The 17880-nt window shown below is 45.2% G+C and overlaps 1 long non-coding RNA gene across 4 annotated transcripts in view; it reads right to left on the minus strand.

The window, feature by feature from the left end:
• The window catches only part of LOC121014713 (uncharacterized), a 53091-nt gene extending 35724 nt beyond the window's left edge, over positions 1 to 17367 (minus strand). For 3 of the 4 annotated variants that reach the window (XR_005783386.1, XR_005783384.1, XR_005783387.1), the window contains exons 1-2: positions 17212 to 17367; positions 1360 to 1471 (exon numbers count right to left, since the gene is read on the minus strand). This is a non-coding gene — a long non-coding RNA (uncharacterized LOC121014713). Of the gene's footprint in view, positions 1 to 1359; positions 1472 to 2796; positions 2907 to 17211 lie in introns of those variants that run through there. The other variant, XR_005783385.1, reaches the window with a different exon arrangement.
• Between the last annotated feature and the right edge of the window lie 513 nt (positions 17368 to 17880).

Genomic DNA, 17880 nt, shown 5'->3' on the forward strand with positions numbered 1-17880 from the left:
GAACTCATGGACCGCGAGATCGTGACCTGGCTGAAGTCGGACGCTTAACCGACTGCGCCACCCAGGCGCCCCAAATCGGTATTTATTCTTAAAGATAGTTCTCTAGGCTAGCTTAGTACCAACAGAAGCCCTTCCCTTCTAGTTTAAAATTTAGAACCACTGAGAGGTGCCTGGGTGGCTCAGTCAGTTAAGTGTCTGACTTCAGCTCAGGTCATGATCTCGCGGTTCGTGAGGTCAAGCCTCATATCAGCCTCCGTGCTGACAGCTCAGAGCCTGGTCTGCCTCTCTCTCTTTCTCTCTCTCTCTCTCTCTCTCTCTCTCACACACACACACACACACACAGACAAATAAGTAAACATTACAAAAATATTTTAAAATTTAGAACCACTGAAATTTTAAAGAAACGTTCTTTCAAGATACTGGTTTTATCTTTAGATTATTTGTCTTTTTCCTTGAATTACTTGTCCTTATATTCACCAACAATCAAAACTTCCATTCCAGAAGTTATTTAGTGGACTCTACTTTAGGGGAGAAGTAAAATCCTCCGTATGAGAGGAGTTAAGGGAGGATTTTCCTAATTCTCATAAGAGGCAAGTAGCATTTTTTCATAATTTTTACCTCTGTAGAGGTATTTTTAAAAAATATTTTCCTTGGCCATTTATTACTTGTCATTTGGAAGTACATGTGGGAATCTGAGCTTGGCTTAAAAGAGAAGTATTGATTTTCCCTAAAGGAGATAATTTAGGTTCAGCTGCAGTAACAGCAGGTTCTGATATTTTTATATTCGTACTCAGGCACCTGACATTTAGGTTGTATTCGAATATAGAGTTGTAAATATAACATGAACTAGTTATCACACAGCTCTTAAATACTGAGATCTAATTACTTCTTTCCAAGTTTAACAACTCTACTTGGTCAAGGTTCTGAACAGTTAGCTTCTTGAGAAAGGCACGAAATCTTACCTTCCCAAATTATGGCCATGAATAGTTTCCACTGAGTGATTAAAAAAAAAAATTGTGTTTAGATGCCTGGGTGGCTCAGTCAGTCAGTGGAGCATCAGACCCTTGACTTCGGCTCAGGTCATGATCTCACGGTTCATGGGTTGGAGCCCCACATCTGGCTCCATGCTGTCAGCTTGGGATTCTTTCTCTCTCCCTCTCTCTCTGCCACCCCCCATGCTTGCTCTCTCTCTCTCTCTTTCTCTCTCTCTGTCAAAAAAACCCAAAAACAAGCAAACAAAAAACAGAACAAACAAACAAAAAACTCAAAGTAGCTGAAACAGTAAGAGATGAATGGCTATCATGACTGACTGCTTAGAGGTAGGGTTGGCTTCAAGGGTGGTTTGACTCAGTTACTCACCAATGTCATCCAAAACCAGGTTTCCTTCTGCACCTGTCTGCCCTTGTCAATGCCAGCTTTACTTCCAGTGGCCCTGCTTTGGCCATCCACAGCTGCCTGCTCCCATTCATATCTAAGGAAAGAGAAAAAAAATGGTCATCCAAAATTCTTCCAGAAGACAGAGGACACTTCCCTCCCAGAAATGCCTCAGCAGACATGGTCTGCAGGCTTACTGCCCACCCCTGATGCAGTAAGTCAGGCCACAGAAGGGGACCCCAATTGTCACTTTAGGCCCAAGCTACATGCCCCATCTCAGTAACCGGAAGTGAAATCAACTGCCCCCTAGTAAATGAGCTGCATGCAGGAGGTACGGACACCCGTGTAAAACCCAGGGCTCTTGAAGGGAAGGAAGACAGTATCAGCTGCAGCAGGAGGGCGGAAGGGATATACACTATTTCATAGACCTGACTGTATATGGGGAACTCTGGAACCAAATTGCTTAAGTTTGAATCCAGGCCCTCCTGCTTGTTAGCTGCATGACCGTGGGCAAGTCGCTTGTCTTCTCTTGTCAGGTAACAAATGGGTCAGTGATGTGCTTCATCGCTCATATCGGCGTTTTTCTAAAATCCACGACATTAGGGAGCCCGGGTGGCTCAGTCGATAAGCATCTGACTTCGGCTCAAGTTATGATCTCACAGTGGTGAGTTCAAGTCCCACATCGGGTGAGCACCAGCCCAGCTTCGGGTAAAAACACGAGCCCTGGGTGAGCCCCGCTTCTCTCTCTCTCTCTTTCTCTCTCCCTCTCTCCCTCCCTCCCTCTCTCTCTCTCTGCCCCTCACTCACTTGTGCCCTCTCTCTCTTTAAAAGGAGTAAATAAGTAATAAAATCCATGACATTTCACCGAGATTCATCATATTCTTCCTTTGTGATAGGCATTTAGAATTAGAAAGAACACAAAAGTGAACCAAATAATGTTCTACTTCAAAGAGCTAACAACTCAGGAGAGGAAATAAGAGGGTAGAAATTGTAGTAAAAGAAGGGATAAATTACATTAAAAAGATGTGTTTCCTAAAATGCATTCTCTTCTTTTTTAATTTTTTTAAAGTTTATTTATTTGCTTTGAGAGAGAGAGAGCACAAGCAGGAGAGGGACAGAGAGAGAGAGAGAGAGAGAATCCTAAGCAGGCTCCATACTGTCAGCACAGAGCCAGATTCGGGGCTTGAACCCACAGATCCCTAAGATCATGACCTGAGCCGAAATCAAGAGTCAGAGGCTTAACCAACTGAGCCACCCAGGCACCCCATAATGCATTGTTTTTTCTAATTAAATAGCCTTTAAGAACAAGCATGTTTTTTAGTGTTTTACAAATCCTATACGAAACTGATATAATTTTTTTCCGGATAGCCATTCATTAATGAGAAATGTCAACAGTAATTAATAATCAGACAATAAACCTACCAAAAATCAACAAGGAGTAACCAAATTTCAGCTATAAAGTGTATAAAATACAATGTTCTCCATTCCCTAATATTAAAGAAAATGGAGAGGAGCAAGCAGAGGTGAGGACGTTCAAAACTCACTGGACTCTTTCCTTGGAAGTATAATCGTGCTTACAGGAAGTATGTGACAATTGGAGACTCTGTGACTGTGACGTCACAAAACGACCCTCACCGTGGAAACTTAGGAAGTTGCCATTTCCGGGCCTCGAGTCTGGCCCAGCTCTTGCCGAGGGTGGGAATGGACAGATTCCCTTGGTCCTAAAGAGTTTATTCTCTTGGAGCAAAACTGGAGCTAAGAGTTTGCGTTTTAAACACCCTTAATGGGCAAACAGTATGTCAGCAAAGCAACTCAGTAGCATCACCCTTAGGGGGAGCTACTGCGCCTCTCGCTCGCGGGGGTGACCTCCCTCCCTCAAGGCCGGGTGGGCCCCAGGGCTCCACACAGCTCGCAGCCACTGCTTTCCTTTCAACCCCAAGCCCTCAGAATTGTAAACACTGTCCTCTTTACTGAATGTTTTCCCTTTGTTAAAAACTAGAGTCATAGTAAGGTAACAGTCCTGCGGGGCGGAATAGTCCAGCTAAATTAACACCAGGTGGAAGGTGCATATTGCCTTTGCTCCAAAAGAGCAGAGAAAAATGTTCACCGCCATTTGCATTCACTGATACTCCGGGTAACTTCTTGATAGCCTTTTGGCAATTCATGAATAAAATTTGCAGGGCAGGGGAGACAGGTAATGTTCGTGAGCACCTAAGATCTTTAAAATGGAACCCACAGCACAGAAGCTAACTGGCATTATTTCTGCCAAGCTGTGAGAGCCCGGGGGGGGGGGGGGGGGGACAGAGCTGGTCCTGTTCTGGGTCCCCGGTGCGTGGCTCGGATTAATACCTCAATAAGCGTATGCCGAGTGGAGTTCAATTTTGCCAGAAGGCTTGCAAACCAACCCAGAGTAGATGTGACCGAGAAAACAATGACGTGAGAGATACAAATGGGAGGACTGAAGTGGAGCCTGGAGAAGATTTACAACTGAAACGTGATCTCAAGAAGGGAGTGTCTAGGCAGAGGTCCCTCAGAGCCAACAACCACGACCGGTGTGGGGGGAAAAGAAAAAGTCCACAGCATTCCGGAAGTGAGAATTGCAAAAGATCATCCCGGTCCTCTTGAGTCAACCCTTGATCTTACAGGTGAGAAGAGAGAACGAGGTCCCCAGAGGGAAGCCACTTGCCAGAGTCTCTTAGCTGACTACAGGCAAAGGCGAGACCATGAATGATTTCATCCCGGGGTGAATCCCAACTCCATGTAACAGAGGCCACCTCACCCATCCCGGGCATGGAGGACAGGCCTGGCTTGTCAGCAGAGAGCCTTCTTGAAAAACCAAGCGCCAGCTCAGAGTTCACGTCGGAGTTTCACTGATCATTTCCGGGGCTAGGGCAAATGGCTCAGCGTCCAGTTAGAAATGCAATAAAATTGGGGCCCCTGGGTGGCTCCGTCGGTTGACCGTCCAACTGCATTCAGCTCAGGGTGTGATCTCAGGGTTCGTGCGCTCGAGCCCCGAATCCGGCTCACTGCTGTCTGCATGCAGCCCGATTTGGATCCTCTGTCCCACTCTCTCTCTCCATTTCCCCCACTCATGCACTCTCAATCTCCCTCTCTCTCTCTCTCAAAAATAAACATTTTTTTTTAAAAAAAGAAATACGATACAATAAAAAAAAATAACACTTTATCCGTTAGAAATAAGGAAACAGTGAGTCTCCCCCCATTCCCCGTGTGCCCTGACTCACCAAAGTCCGTTGCAGGAGATCATGGCCAGAGCCCCCTACAGAGAAAGAAAAGGCCAAGAGAGAGCCTAGTTTCTCAAAACTCTTCCTTTAGGTCTTTCGAGGATTCTGGGCTCCAGAGTTTCTAAAAGACCTAGATTATTAGAAATGCTTTGATGGGGTAACGCAAGTTGAAATCAGAAGGCGTGTGAACGAGGAAGGAAGATATTGCCAGACACACGTATGAGATTCATCAAAATCCCAGAGTGAAAAAGGGATGCCATTTAGCAAAAGCCAACCACCCTCTCAGCCTCGTCATGTGATTCCTCACATTCTCGTTCCAGCGTATACTTTTTTGTAAATGTTTATTTATTTATTTATTGAGAGAGAGAGAGAGAATAAGAGCAGGGGAGGGGCAGAGAGAGAGAGAGAGAGAGAGAGAGAATCCCAAGCAGGCTCCATGCTGTCAGCACAAAGCCTGACATGGGGCTTGAACTCACAAACTGTGAGACCATGACCTGAGCCACAATCCAGAGTTGGGCACTCAACCGACTGAGCCACCCAGGTGCCCCCCGATGCATACTTTAAATATCTACAACAAACTCCTAAGCTGTACGGTGAACAACAACCTGTCAGATGGTCATTTTTTAACAGACACTGAAGCAAATAAATGCATGGCTCCTGCTTCCATTCATACACTCAATCTATCATTCAATCCTGAATTGATGAGCCATTTATCAAGTGATCAGTGTATCAGGCACTGCGATTCTAAGCTTTTAAGATAACAAACAATCCTTCCCTCCCGGACTTCCAATTCCAGACAGGATGATAGAGAAGAAACCAAATTACGACTTTGCGATGAGAAAGTGCTTTAATAGCAGGATGACGGCAAGGTCAAGGGAGAACTGAGGAGTGAGGGAATCCTCTCTGATAATACGTGGGGATGTTCACTCAATTAGATTTCTGGGGCCGAAGACTCCCTGTTGACTCATTTCATAAACTAACAGTCATGCAATTTTCTCTCTAATGGTAAAACCTCCAACAACGTTAATTCCAAATTCGCCGGGTTGGTACTTAATAAACACTTGTAGAATTGAATTTTGTCTCTCCCTCCCTCCCTGACCTTCTACCTCTTTCAACCTAACAAGACCCTTGTTTAACTTGCTAGCCATAAGAAAATGCCCTTGCAAATTAGCAAGATCATACATTACAACCTGAAGTAAATAGATTTCCTTATATGGTCGGAAAGCTGGAAATACAGGTCAGCTGTTCTCCAGTTAACAGAAGAGTCTTCCAAGATGGTTACATACGTTTTTAAAATCTGTTGTTGAATCCTAGAACAGGGGGAATTTGGAGATGACATAGACCGACTTTCCTATTTTTGCACAAGTATACTGAGACCTATACTGATTGAATGAAATAGCCAAGCTCATAAAATTAGCATTAGAAGGTACCTGGCAACCTTTAATTATTGTTGTCACAGAACTCATAGTCACTGCCTTCCATTTACTCAAGGTTTTAGAGCCGTCAACAAGAGCATTCTTGGGGATTCTTGGGGATTCTTGGGGATACTCCATATGGAAGTTACATTTAACTCATCAGCCTACGAAGCTTTGACTCGTCACCAGCAAGGATCTGGTTCCAGCTCACCTCGGCCACAACCCTCTCCGTGCTCGGCCCCTAGTCCCAATCACTACCAACAAGGGCATCTCATCTAAAACCCCACTTTCAGACACCCCACCTACCTCCCACCGGCTCGCTCTCCCACACCCCAACTCCAGCAGTGTTTGACTCTATTGGCACATCATTTCCATTGTTCGTTCCCCCTCTCACAGCCTCACTTTTCTTCACACTCGGCTCAAATTCCGTGATCGACATGGTAAGCGCCCCTTGCCAAACACCCCCAACACCATATTCATTACTCCTTCACTCATAACTACCTGAAAAACTCCATCCTTGACCACATCTGACTCTCTCTCTCTCCACTCCTCACCTGCACCTGTGCAACTAAGGAAGACACAGTCATGCCGACTGCTCTTTCTGCAAAATCACGACCACAAGCGACAGGTTGACCCTCAACACTGCCTGCCAGTTGTGCGCTTTTAGCAAGTGTGCTCTCCTAAACAATTATTCCACACCTTCTGTCTTCTCAAACCTCCCAAACCCCTTACCCTCTGCAAGATCAGCTGAGTGCTTCTTATTTCAATGAGACAAAATGCGATCCCTGTCCACAAATCTACTAACTTTTTGTAGCTGTAGCCATATTCCTTGTCTTCGCTTTTGAAACAATGAACTTGGTCCTTGTGCATTAGATCTCACCCCCTCTTTCCTACTCAACAATTTCAGTTCTGCAAATATCTCCTTTCTCCTGCGTCGTCAACTTTTCTTTCTCTACAGAATCTTCTCCATCAGCATTTACACATGCTTCCATCTTAAAATGTCTCTGTGGTCCCCACATTTCTGTCTAGGTACTATACCACTTCTCTGCTTCCCTCAAAGTCACCCATGACTTCTAAATGATCAAATCCAGTCATCAGTTTTTATTCTTTCTCTTCATTATCAGCAGGATTTGACACATATAACCTCATTTCCTCCTTGAAATATTTCTTCTCTCGGTTTCTGGACAACACACTCTTGCTCTCCGTCTTCATCCTTGGCCCCTTAGTCTCAGCCTCTTTGATGGATCCTCTTCTTGCCAACTTACAAATGCTACAATGTCCTAGGGCTTTCTTCTTGAACCTCTTCTCTACCTACCACTTTTTTTTAATGTTTATTTATTTTTGAGAGAGGGAGAGAGAGAGAGAGAGAGAGAGAAAGAGAGAGCAAGGGAGGGGCAGAGAGAGGAGACACATAATCTGAAGCAGGGTTCAGGCTCTGAGCCATCAGCACAGAGCCTGATGCGGGACTCGAACCCATGAGCCGTGAGATCATGACCTGAGCTGAAGTTGGATGCCCAAATGACTGAGCCACCCAGGTGTCCCACCCCTTTTTGTTTTTTTAGTGTTTATTTATTTTGAGAGAAAGAGAGCATGGGCAGGGGAGGGGCAGAGAGAGAGGGAGAGAGAAAATCCCAAGCAGGCTTCATGCTGTCAGCACAGAGCCCAACACAGGGCTCCGTCTCACAAATGGTGAGATCATGACCTGAGCTGAAATTACGAGTCGCACGTTTAGCTGACTGACCCACCTAGATACCCCTCTACCTATCAGTCCTGTGATGATCTCAGCCTGCTGGCTCTAAATACCATCTAAATGTTCATGGCTCATCGATTTATACGTCTAGTCAAACTCTGAACCCCAGACATACCTATCTAACCTACATTTCCCCTTGGAAATTAACTTAAGCTTTCCAAACAGAACATTAGCCCTCCCCCCAAAACAAGCCACGAATCCTCCTCATTCTCCTCCCCATCTTAGTAAATACCAACTTGGCTCATTTCGTTGTTTGGGCCAAGCCTTACAAATCGTTCTCAGTGTATTTTTTGCCGTCATTGCAGCTCACATCCAATCTATAAGTAGATCTTGGTGACTGTAGTTTCAATCCATTTCTAGAATTCTATCAGTCTCTATCACCCCCAGTTTATCCCCTGGACTATATAAAAGCAATCTCTTCACTGCTCTTTTTCTTCCACTCATGCCTCCCTACAGTTTTTTTTTTTTTTTCTCCACAGAACAACCAGACTGAGACATTTCAAATATAAGTCTAATAAATTATGTCATTCCAATGGTTAGATAAGTCCTTTCAATGACTTCTCAAGGTAAGTCTCAAAGTACAGTGGAAACTTTCTTGGGTTGGTTTGTTTGTTTGTTTGAGGTAGGCCTCATGCCCAGCATGGAGCCCAACATGGGGCTTCAACTCACAACCTTGAGAGCAAGACCTGAGTTGAGATCAAGAGTCAGATGCTTGACCGACTAAGCCATCCAGGTGCCCCAAATTGGAAGTTGTTATGATTATTTCTAAACCCCAACATTATCTGGCCCCACCTCTCTGCCTTCATCACCGACATTGCCCTGGCTCTCTTCCTTCGATTCATCACCACCCACCTTGCTATTCTTCCAATTCGCCAAGCATGCTCCTATTTCGGGGCCTCTCAATTATTTCTTTTCTGTTGCCTGGACACCCCTTCCCTCACATGGCCAACCCCCTGGTGGAATGTTATCTTTTCAGAGTATCTGTCCCTGACTTCCCATCATCTGCTGTGGGAACTGTCCCCAAATTGGTGATTTACACACATTACTATTATCCCTTATAATTCTGGAGATGAAATGAGCATGAAGGAGAGTGAGAGACCATGCAGCCCTGTGGTAGCCAGCCTCTGTGATGGCTGCCCGTGAGCCTCACCTCCTAGTACTAATACCCTTGTGTGGTCCCCTCCCACACTGAACCTGACTGACCTGTGTGACCAACAGAATATTGTGGAAACTACATGCATGATTTGGACACCAGCTTATAAAAAACATTGAGCTGATACTTTGATGTGTTTGGGATCATCTCCAAGGGAAGCAAACTGCCATGTGCTGAGGCCATGAAGCACCCCGATGGAAAGGTCCGCACGGCAAGGAACTGAGGCCTCCTGCCAAAGGCCAGAATCAGCTCACCAGCCTGTGATGGAACCAGCTCCAGACCTACTCACACTTTCAGATGGCTGAAGCCTCAGCCGACATCTTGACTGCCCACTTATAAGAGGCTCTGAGCCAGAACCACCAGGCTAAGGTGCTCTGAAATTCCTTACCCACAGAAACCGTGTGAGCGAAGAGTATATTACTGTTTCAAGTCTAGGAGAGGTTTGTTGCATGGCAATAGCAATAATTTACTAATACACAGTGCTGCCTGAAAGAGCCTCCCCTACCAAACCTGAGCACTCTTAATCTCTCTCCTCTACCTTATTTTTTTCCATTGCATTTATCACCATCTGACATAGTATGTATGTTTGTTCGTCTATTTGTCTCCTTCCCCTTTCACCCTCTAGATTGTAAACTTTGAAAGAAAAATAATTTTGTCTGTATTTTTCCCTGTTATAGTCTCAGTGCCTATAACTGTGCCTGGTACATAGTAGACACTAAAATAAACAGTATTACTCATTCTCTTTATCATCAACATATACTTATTATTGCTGACTCCTTAAGACAGCATATTATTACCCTGGTGATTTACTGTAATATTTATTTATTTAACAAATATTTATTGAATACCTATTCCATGCAATTATAATAATAGGTAAAAATCCAAATGCAGTATATGTATTGTTTCACTTGATTTTCAAAACAGCCACATGCCAGCTATTATCAAGAGTCTGATGTCGGACGTACTAAGTTTGAGCTGCCTGTGAGACATCCAAATGGAAACCTCAAGTGGACAACTGGATTATAAGTCTGGAAAACAAGGCAGAGGTCCAGGGTGTGGACATAATTGGGGCATTTAAACTCATGGGACTGAATAGTCTCCCTCAGGAAGAAGCATAGTTAGTTAGAGAAGAGAAAATGAATGATGGAGAATCGCAGAAGTACTGTAATAGCAACCCGGAGGGAGGGGAGGGACAAGCGAAGAAGACTGAGAAGCACCAGCCAACAAGGTAGAAAGAAAACAAGGAACCTACAGTGTCTTGGAAGGTGAAATAATATACTTTAAGGAGAAAGAGATCGGCTTATCAAATGCTGCTGGGAAGTAAATTCAGATGAAGACACACAACAGGCCATTGGAATACAATGTGAAAGCCTTGTTAGTGAGTTGGTGGGGGAGAGGAATGGAAGCCGAATTGCAGAGGGGTGAAGGACAGGAAAAGGAGGGAATGACTAGAGACAACTCTTCTGAGAGGTACAGAAGAATGTGGCAGTACCCGGAAGGATACGTGGGGTCAAGAGAGGCACTTTAAGATGGAAAAAACAACAGCATGTTTGTTTGCTGATAGTATTAATATATTAAACAAGAATCCAGACAGATATTGGAACAGAGTCCTTAATTAGGTAGGAAGGAAAGGATCTACTACACCAGAGGGGGGCGTGAGATGTGACTTGAGATAGAAACGAAGTCAGTTCTTCCACAGGACCAAGAGGACTACAAGGGATCAGATGGAAGGGGGAACGTGTGGAAAGAATCTTCTCTTTGCTCCCATTTACTCAGTAAAATACTATGTCATCCAGCTGAGAGGGAGAAGATGTTGAGAGTTTGAAGGGAAAGGAGAAAGTGTGGAAGATTTATCTAGAACAGCTGGAAAGGAAACAGACTACATAATTATGGTAGTCATGACCTATAGCTCTAGGACCTCACTTAAGATTCATGCCATGTATAAATGTCCCCAAAATTCATAGGTTGAAATCCCAGTGTCTGATGTGATAGTATTAGGATGTGGGGCTTTGGAGAAGTGCTTAGGTAATGGGGGCGGAGCTCTCACGGACTTAGCAGTCTTATAAAAGAGACCCCAGAGAGCTCCTGGTCTCCTTCTACCATGTGAGGATACAGCCAGAAGGCACCAGGTATGAGCCAGGGAGAGGGCTCTCACCAGAATGACCATGTTGGTGCCTTGATCTCAGACCCTCCAGCCTCTAGAACTGTAAAAAATAAATTTCTGTTGTTTATATGCCACCCCGTCTGTGGTATTTTGTTTTAGCAGCTAGAATGGACTAAAATAGTCCATGAATTTAACAAGCATGTTTTTCTCAAGCCCTGTCCAGCTGCAATGGGTGAAGAGTTGAACTTTTCACCAGGGGGAACAATGCAATGGATGTTGTGTGCATGATGGACCACAGATCCTCAGCCGGGCAGAGTGGGACAGAGCAAAAGTGGTATTGGAGGTCCCAATGGGGTCCAACCATTATTGGAGTTAGAATCCCAAAACCTTGGGGCGCCTGGGTGGCTCATTCAGTTAAGCGTCTGACTTCAGCTCAGGTCATCACCTTGCGGTCTGTGGGTTCAAGAGTCCCACGTCAGGCTCTGGACTGACAGCTCAGGACTGGAGCCCTACTTTGGATTCTCTCTCTCTGCCCCTCCCCTGCTCACGTTCTGTCTCTCAAAAATAAACATTAAAAAAAAAAAAAAGAATCCCAGAGGAAATGAGTTAGACAGATACAAGATGATGGTTAGAGAGTGGGGCTGCTTACAATGGGAACTTTGGAATGTTATCACTGGTAACAAGAAGATCAAGACAATGAACAAGGGGAACGTGATGAGGAAGGGTTGGACCCAAGGCCATTCCATGAGGGGAGGTAACAAACTGGGAGATCAAGGAGTTAAAAGCATAGACATTTATGTCACAAGAATGATGACAGGACTGTCCTTAAAGGAGTTAGTGTGTCAGGAGCTAATGTCCTCAAGGAATGAGCAGGAATGACCCACGGTCTGCAACAAGGAGCGGCAGTGGGTGGCAATGTCTGTCTTTTTTTTTTTTTTTTTTTTTGATAATTTTTTTTGTTTGTTTATTTTTGAGAGAGAGAGAGAGTGAGTGAGGGAAGGGCAGAGAGAGGGGGATAGAGGATCTGAAGCCGGCTCTGTGCTGACAGTACAGAGCCCTATGTGGGGCTCAAACTCAACAACCGCGAGATCATGACCCGAGCCAAAGTCAGATAGATGGTTAACCGACTGAGCCACCCAAGCCCCCTGGCAATGTCTCTTGATAGGAGATTCGGGGCTGAAAGTATTAAGGCGGAGGGGAGGAGAAAGGCCTGGAAGTGGCAGTGTGGGGAAAAGGAGGATATCCTTCCACCCGCTGTGTCCAAAGGGAGCCAGGGTGTAGGCAAGAAAAGCACGTCCTTTGAAAGATCTGCTGAGGCAGCAGTGGCCTCAGGGAAGAGCTAGGTTTCATTCAGAGCAAGAAGATGAAGGGGATGGTTTAGAGAAGAATTTGCAGAGATAGAGAAGTGAACAGAGTGAATTTCAAAGAGCACAGTTGGAGTGTCAGGGATTGGGGAGAGGTAGGTGATTGTGAAATCGTGCCCCACAGGGTTGATGAGGTTAAAGCTGTCCACCAGCAAGACCATCACTGACCTGCCTTCTTCACGGGAATGTTAACTTTAACTTAAAAAAAAAATTTTTTTTTATGTTTACTTATTTTTGAGGGAGAGTGAGCGAGCGAGTGGGGGAGGGGCAGAGAGCGAGGGAGATGGAGAATTCCAAGCAGGCCTGCAAGGACAGTAGAGAGCCCCATGCGGGCTTGAACTCACAACCTACAAGATCGTGACCTGAGCCCAAGTTGGACGCTTAACTGACTGAGCCACCCAGGTACCCTGAACCTTATCTTTTAGATGCAAACAGGAAGAGCTCTGGAGTTGCTACACCAGGTTGAGCTCAACCACTGACTCATACCTGCCAGATAGACCACAGGTTGTCGGACAGCGACCTCTACCTCATTATAGTGTTACAATCTCCACCCACGCAGGAGCACAAGCTTCTCTGACATAACATATGATATGAGTAGAGGCATGTTTTTTAAGTACACCTGTGCAACCTTATGCCCGCCTTCATATGTGATGTCAAAACTCCCCTTCCTGAATATTCCTCCTAACCCAAAATGAAAGAAACCCAGTCACACCCACTCTAGGAGTCATGGCTTTGGAAGTTATTCCCCATGACCTCCTTATCTTCTACAGATAAAGTTTCCTTTGTGTGACAACCCCACCTGGTGCAGTCTGTCTGTAACTCACCAGGGAGTGAACTCATGTTTAGTTCCGTTAGAGCTGGGACAAAAGAGGGTATGTTCAGAACTGAATGGAGAAGAGAACTCAGGGATCGAGGAAAGCCTGGACACCCTGAGTCATGTCCCTTTTGAGGGTGCTTGAAGTAGGAGCGCCTGGGTGGCTCAGTCGGTTAAGCCTCCAACTCTTGATTTCAGCTCAGGTCACGATCTCATGAGTTCATGAGTTCCAGCCCTGAGTCTGGCTCTGCGCAGACAGCATGGAGCCTGTTTGGGATTCTCTCTCTCTCCCTCTCTCTCTGTCCCTTCCCTGCTTGTCCATGTGGGCCTTAATGTATGTCCTCCTTGTAAAACATGGCCAAGGAGTTAATGATTTCTTTGGAGTCTTCCAGCAGGATAGATAACATCTAGGTAGTGATTATGCAGGGTCTCCATAAACGTTCTCCAAGACCACTGACTGCAAACACCTTGACATCAAAACCGCCCCCCACCCCCCACCCCCACCCCACCCCCCCACCCCCGGCTTCAGGTGTTGAGTGAGCTCTGAAGGACACCTGGCCCCTGTCCATGTTCGGATCAGTTCTTGGATGCCTGAGTGGACAGGTGCACCAGACCACAGTCACCAGTAAAAACCCAAGACCCCAAGCAAAGATGAGACTCATGCTCCTTTTCCTTTCTGAGTCTCCTGGATGGTCCATCTGTATCTGTACTCTCTCTACATCCTCAATAAACTCTGCTCTCACCTCCCGCTGGCTCACATTTGATCTCTATCCTGTGTGAAGCCAAGGACCTTCTTGGTTGGTCCCATAGGATCCTCTTTGGGTCCTCAGACCCAGGCTACGGCATCAGTTTTAGGAGCTATCATGATTCCACACTTTCTTTCTGTTCCCTTTCTCCTAAGTCAACACTATTCCATATGGGAGTTGCTCCTTCAGCCCAAATCCCAGAGTGAAACATCAAAGCTCACCTTCAAAGATTGCATCATGTGAGTAAAAACTAGCCCTTTGTTGTAAACCACTGAAATTTTTTTTTAAGTTTTTTTTTTAATGTTTATTTTACTTGAGAGAGAGAGAGAGAAAGAGAATGAGGGAGGGGCAGAGAGGGAGACACAGAATCTGAAGCAGGCTCCAGGCTTTGAGCTGTCAGCACAGAGCCGGATGTGGGACTCGAACTCACAGACTGTGAGATCATGACCTGAGCCGAAATCGGAGGCTTAACCAGCTGAACCACCCAGGTGCCCCTGTAAGCCATAGAGGTTTCCAACCATCTGCCACTGCTGCATAATTTAGCCTCAGTGAATTAATACAGACACCTAGAGCAGGGTCTACAAACTGTAAAAACCAGAAAGTAAATATTTTAGGTTCTGCAGGACCTACAGTCCGTCAGGGCCACTCAACTTTGCTGTTGCCATGCAAAAGCGTTCATAGATTCTAGGTAAACAAATGAGCATGGCAATGTTCCAATAAAACTTTACAAAAACAAGTAGCAGAATAGGTTTGACCCTCAGGGACAGGTGGATGGATACTCCTGAGAAAGCGCTTTAAGTAATGTAACCAATGGCTAGAAGTTCTAAAGGCAATTGCTTAAAATCACATTTGTTAATTTTACACAGCCAGTATTATTTTTGTAAGTTTTGTATTAAAGACGATACAGAACATACTTTATTGCAATAGTTCTGTTGAAAAACAAAATTCAGCTGCAAAATTCTGAAGACCTAATTGGTTCTATTAAATAATTCATGAATAGGGCAGCATCCCTTATATCAAATCAGAGGGGAGCCCTGAGAAGCTGTACAACATGGAAGGTTTGGGTGGCTCCATCAGTTAAGTGACCGACTCTTGATTTCAGCTCAGGTCATGACCTCACAGTTCGTGAGTTCAAGCCCCATATTGGGTTCCATGCTGACAGTGCAGAGCCTGACTGGGATTCTCTCTCTCTCCCTCTCTCTCTTCCCCTTAAACACACATGCTTGTGCTCTCTCTCGCTCTCTCTCAAAAATAAATAAATAAACTTTAAAAAAATGGAAGGTTTTTATAGGAAGGAGGGTCAGGCAAGAGAGTTATTAGCTAAAGACAAGAAAGAATTGTTTACGGCAAGATCACTTCCCTTAGGAGGAAGGGCAGAGGGTCTTAGTATGCAAATAATCTCCTCTTCCTCTGGGGGACAGAGAAGGCCTACAAACAGAAACCTCTCTGGTGAGTATCAGAAAATTCCTGACTGACCCGTTAAGACTTACATTTCTGGGATGGGTTGAAACTGCAATTAGGTTAAGCCTTAAGCCCTGGGTTACTGACTTAAGCCGTAACCTGAGTGATGCCATTTGGGGCCCTTTGTTTTTGCTTTTTAACACTCCCTAGAGCCCATTTATTTCGTAAGATTTAAAATGGATAAAAAAAAAAAAGAGGCAAAGGATGGCAAATTTAATATTTCGGGATGGATAGGGGAAAAAAAAAACAACTAGAAATTATGTCTCTGCTTGCACAAAGCCTTCAGAAGCAATTGGGAAGACTCAAAAAGGAAATGAGAAAGAGAGAGAAACAGATGAATTAGGGATAAAAGGGGGAGAAATGAAAACATGAAGAAAAATAGCACAAAGGTGAGAGAAAATTGGATGAAGCTGGGATTCCTGTATTGGTTTTTCTTCCAGCACCAGAACCAGAAAGGATGCTTGTTCCTCTACTGCCCCCTTCAGTTCTTTCAGCGTCCTCACTTGATTTTTTGCAATTGGCCACTAATGGGTTACACCGTGGGGCGCCTGGGTGGTTCAGTGGGTTGAGCATCCGACTTTGGCTCAGGTCATGATCTCACAGCTTGTGAGTTCCAGCCCCGCGTCGGGCTCTGTGCTGACAGCTCGGAGCCTGGAGCCTGCTTTGGATTCTGTGCCTCCCCCTCTCTCTGCCCCTAACCCACTCGCATTCTGTCTCTGTCTCTCTCAAAAATAAATAAACATCAAAAAAAAAAAAATGTAATGGGTTACGACCCCCAGGATGCAACTCTTATGAGTGATTTTCCATTTTTTTATTTTAGCTCCATGTTGCTGAAGTCCACAGGGGTTCAAAAATGGCAGGATATACGTAAGTCATTTGAGTAAATGAGATTTTGGATGGGCAGGGTGTGGTAGGGGATGAGGACAAGACCAAAGACTGAGGATAAATAGGGGCCAAGGTTAACATGGGGAGGGGGAGAGATACTGAGCAGGAGTGGGGGTTCAGGGACAGAGGTAGTTTAGAGACTGAGCCTGATTCTATAAATTAAAGAACCGGGGTTGCATGTAGCTGAGCAATTCCACGAACGTGGCAAGGTAAATCGATAAAGTATTAATTACGACTGGGATCTGGAGGTAGGAAATGCAAACAAAATGATGGCATGACAGGCAGTTCCGGGTAGATCTGGGATGGAAAATCAGGGCCTGCACTTGATCAGTCTGGTCGGGGAATCAGTGGGCATGGTCACCTGTCTAAGAGTCTGTCTACATTGTGAGCAACTTGAGGTAGAAACAAGTCTTTTTCCACCGTTGTAAACCCACAACTCATTACAGTAGCTGTCCAAAAGCTAGCACTCAATGAATTTGTGTTGAATTACATTATTTCCTTTCAATAATAAAGAATTTCCGGGGCACCTGGACGGCCCAGTCAGTAAAGCGTCCGATTCCTGATTTCAGCTCAGGTCGCGATCTCACCATTGGTGGGATTGAGCCCCGTGTGGGGCTCTGCAATGAGAGCACGGAGCCTGCTTGGGATTCTCTCTCCCTCCCTCTCTGCCCCTCCCCTGCTCACCTGTGCGTGCACGCTCTCTCTTTCTCCCCAAATAAATAAAAAATCAATAAACATTTTAAAAATTTCCTAAATTTTTTATAGGAAATTGTCAGTTCGTTGGAATGGGGAGGGAGAACGCTTTGTCCTGGGAATCTCTGAGAGTTTGCCACCATTTTCCATGTCTTCATCCTAAAGCTACCCTCCTTCCTGTCAATCGACTGTCGGCCGTCTACTATTTACCAGCGCGGGAGTCCAAAACAAATGGTAAAAGCTTCGCTCTCATCACCGCAGCCGTAATGTACATTTGGTTTCATGCTGACTCCACGCTGAAATTCAGGGCTATGGCCACTCCGAGTCTCCCAGCTGATGTGCTTCCTGAGCACAGGAAGTGTCCATTGTCACCCTGTGAGAAGTAAGGGAGATGATTCTTTTTCAGAAATACCAAATAAAGGCTGTGCTATCTAATTAATAGGTTTACAACCTATTGAAAATATGTGAGAACCCCCTTCCCCCCCACCACCACCACAATGAAGTCCCAAACCCTTAGACACTTCACTTCCTATTTCTTCTTCCCCTCTCCAATTTGTGGCCTTATTTTTGCAGGCTTTGCAATAAGCAGGCACCAAAGAACACAGAACACTGAAAGTCTTTGCCTCACCTCCGGAAATGTACACTTGTTCCAATCAGACTACTTTTTGCCTTACATGGGCACAGGCGACATCCAGGTAAGGCTGTATGTAACCTCTGTAGCGTTCAGCCAATGAGGGACCAGGGGAGGGACTTACCTCTGTAGTGCCCAGCCAATGAGGGACCAGGGGAGGGACTTGCACACTAGGAGATAAATGGTCTGCTGTAACTGCCCCAGTGTGCCTGTCCATCAGACACCCACTCTTGCAAAAACATTGATTA

The sequence above is a fragment of the Herpailurus yagouaroundi genome, unplaced genomic scaffold (genome assembly GCF_014898765.1).
Source record: "Herpailurus yagouaroundi ecotype Mexico unplaced genomic scaffold, PumYag 203, whole genome shotgun sequence".
NCBI lineage: Eukaryota > Metazoa > Chordata > Mammalia > Carnivora > Felidae > Herpailurus > Herpailurus yagouaroundi.